Here is a 3638-nt window from a genome sequence, read left to right as displayed (position 1 = left end):
ACTAGCTTATCTACTTGATCAATGTCATCATAGTTTGGTCATACTCTACCATGTATATAGTATACGTGTTCAACAACAGAAGGGACATGGTGGAGCGGCTAATGGATCAGCCTTAGTGTCGGGAAGTCCTGAGTTCAAATGCTGCTTCAGCTGGGTATGGGCTGTCTATACTAATCATCCCGAGGAATTCTCCCAAACTCCAGGTGGCAGAACACTTACAGCTTTGCTGGAGTGAAGGGACTTTCTTAATCTTTGGTAATCTAATCTCAAAGAAGTCAGTCTTTTATGAATGTCTGACAAGGTAATACTGCTTCTTTCCCTCCTCTAATGAAGAGTTACTTGCATAGAAAATCCTTTTCTTTGCTGGAAATTTCTCTTAATGTAAATTGTGTTTCACAGTCAGCATAGATTATTGGGGGCAGGGAGGGGGCAAAGAAGTCCAAAGTTAGGAAGAGGGACACTCCCTGTATGAAAAACCCCTCCATTGATAACTCATAGTCTTAGGGAGTTGGGTTCAGCAGTAAGAGGTAGAGTGGAGTGCACCAGTCACACTCAAACAGGACATAAACCTGGATCTTCTCTTCCTACTCCAAGGCTGGTCCTCTAATGGCTTCACCACACTGGCCAACTGAGCCAGATTAAAAGTCTTTGCTTATCAAGTTGCGGCTGGAAAATGCCGATTATAGACTGGTTTTGTTGGATAATCAAATACATTTGGGGGAAGGTCTCAGGGAAACCATTTCCCACATGGCATGGACCTTGGGAAATGGGGAGCTCTTTAGCCCAGGAAGTGCTCAAGCAGCAGTTTGATGACCAGTGGTCAGGGCTGCTGTAAGGGAGAGGCCTGGGTTCATGGTCTGCACATTTAAAGGCCCTTCCAGTTCTCAGATTCCATGCTTACATGACACCACAGCTTAGAAGTTCAAGTGCATTTGTCTCTCCTACTATCAGAGGGAAGAGGAGACTTATCCAAGATCCCAGACTAGGATAGGCCAAGCCAGGCTTTGGCCCCATGTTCTCTCATCATGCCTCCTTTAAAAACAATGGATTAGGACTTGAAAGAAGCCATAAAAGCCAGGATGTGACCAACTCATCAACTAGTCCCGTTGAGTTTCCCCTGGTTGACGAATCCCTAAATCTGTCTAGGTCTCATTCTCAGCTAATTCACACCTCTCCTTGATTGATTCAGTTGAGAAGTCTGGATGGCCCTTACCCTTACAATAGAAGCATAACTTTAGAGTTGTAAGAGACCACAGAAATCATAGCATCATAATCTGGAGCTGAAAGGGATTAAAGATGCCATCTAGTTCATACCCTCACTTTACAGATGAGGAAACTGAGTCTTAGGGAGATTTAGAGGTTTGCCCAAAGTCATGAAAACTATAAATATCACAGCTTAGATTCAAAACAAAATTCTCTGACTCCAAGTCCAGTGGTCTTTTGACTTCACTGCGCTGTCAAAACCAAGTCAGAATTACTTGTTATCTAATCAGTAAAGCAGGAACCGTGACTGAAGGAAGATTTTCTTTAACTTGCCTCTTGGACTGGTACATGTAGGGCTAATTTTCAGCTTTAGAAAAAGTTTTAAATTGTTGGCAGCCTCATGGCTCAGTTATTCAAGGGGCCTTAACTGGGCATCTCTGCTTGTTCTGTTGATTGCTGAAATGCAGCTGTGGTTAAACGCTCACACCGAGAAGAAAATGCAATTTGACATCTTCCTTCTCTGTTAACTCCCAAGGCACTTGGTTGGAATTGCTCCTTTGTGGCTTTGTACTTTTTACTAACTCTTTCAGGTTTATACAATGATTTAAGCTCCTTAGAGGCTATGTACTATGTCTCACCACCTAATACATCACCCAGGGGAATTCAATGAGCATCATTTCATGAGGATAAAAGATGGGAAATTGTTGGGATATTGAGAGAATCTTAACTTCATCAGGGTATAAATCCAAGTCTTTTGAGTGGGGAAGTTATTCTGTAGTTTTGGAAGGACCATTGTATGTATCATCAACTCATAGTATTTATGTCCACGAGCCATGGAACCCAGCCATCTCTTTGGAATTGAAGCTTAGAATCACCCAGGAGCCTGCAATGGGAAGGTCGATGTGGGCATAAGCAGCTGCTTATTAGAAACAAAGAACGATGATGGAGAAGAGATGCAAAGAATGTCAACAAAGAAATGAAAGAAAGAAACAGAGTTGGTCCAGGTGCATGATGGGAATGAGGGATGAGTGGTGGGTAATCCATGTTTGCCTTCATAACTGCAGAAGAAATCCCTAGAATGTTGGACAGCTGCTGGATGGCCATGTCATGGGGGTTCTATTGTTGTTCATTCATGTCCAACTCTGTAACCCTTTGGGGGGCTTTCTTGGCAAAGATAAGGGATTGGTTGGTCATTCCCTTCTCCAGCTCATTTTGCAGATGAGGAAACTGAGGCAAACAGGGTTAAGAAGCTTGCCCAGGGTCACACAGCTAGGAAGTGTCTGAGGACAGATTGAAAACAGGTCCATTACTCTATTCATTGTGCCACCTAGCTGCCCAAATTTATAGGTAGATATGGACCCAAAAAAATGAGATAGCTTATAGTCTGCACCATTGGAGTGAATGCCTATATTAATCAGATCACCAATCTACAGGAATATTTGACTATTTGATTATGCCATGCAGTTATCTCCAGGGCATTTCTGCTTGGATATGCTTCTATAAAATACAATACGGCAGGTATGGGACAGTGGAAGAAATGGTTACCCTAGACTAAGAAATCCGAGTTCCAATCCTTCCTCTCATTATTTCTATCTGATTTGGGGAAAGGCATTTAACCCACCTGGACCTCAGTTTCCTGATCTGTAAAATGTAGAGGCTGAAATCATTGGCCTCTGAGGCCCATTCTAGCTTTCATACAAGGTGGACAAATCTAGTAGAGAGGTGGGCTGAAAATATTCATTTCCATCAAACCCATAATGTTTAAAACCCAGCTCAATACCATAGGAGCTCCTCTTTCCAATCTGCCATTTGCCCAGATCCCAGGGGGTGCTTCAAGCGCCCCAGGAATTCAACTGCAGTGTGAGGGCATTAGAGGGGACACATCGTACATCCTGAGTTCAATTCCCTGTGCACACTGCCTCCCATGTTTCAGTGAATTGAATTACCTTTGCCCAGGATTCCCTCTCACCCCAAGGCAACACTTTTCCTAGGCTCTGCTCCTTCCTGAGTCAGACTATTTCCCTTCTTCACCTCTCTTGGCTGCTGAAGTAAAGTTCCTGCTGTTTGGGATCCAGGTCCATTCTCAATGCTTTCTAGTTCACTTATACCCCTCCCACAATAACAACAGTAATCATAAGAATAGCCCACACACCCTTTCTCAGAACTGTGAAGGGCTGGCAAAGCAGACTTCCTTTTTTCCTCTGTTACTAAAAGCTACATTTCTATATAACACTATAAGGTTTGCAAAGTGCTTTGCCTAGATAGAACCCTGGTTCTGGAGCTGGAGGGGATCTTGGAGGCCATTGAGTCTAACTCTCTCATTTTACAGATGAGGAAACTGAGGTCTGGGAGACTAAGTGAGTGGGCCAACGTCATAAAGGTAGTAAGTTTCAGAACCCATGCCCTCTGACTCCTGAACCCAAGTTCTTTCCACT

This window comes from Petaurus breviceps, unplaced genomic scaffold (assembly GCF_028583685.1).
Source record: "Petaurus breviceps papuanus isolate PSGF00001 unplaced genomic scaffold, PetGlider_PUasm1.0 567, whole genome shotgun sequence".
In the NCBI taxonomy this organism is placed as follows: domain Eukaryota; kingdom Metazoa; phylum Chordata; class Mammalia; order Diprotodontia; family Petauridae; genus Petaurus; species Petaurus breviceps.
Note: the sequence above shows the minus strand (reverse complement) of the source record.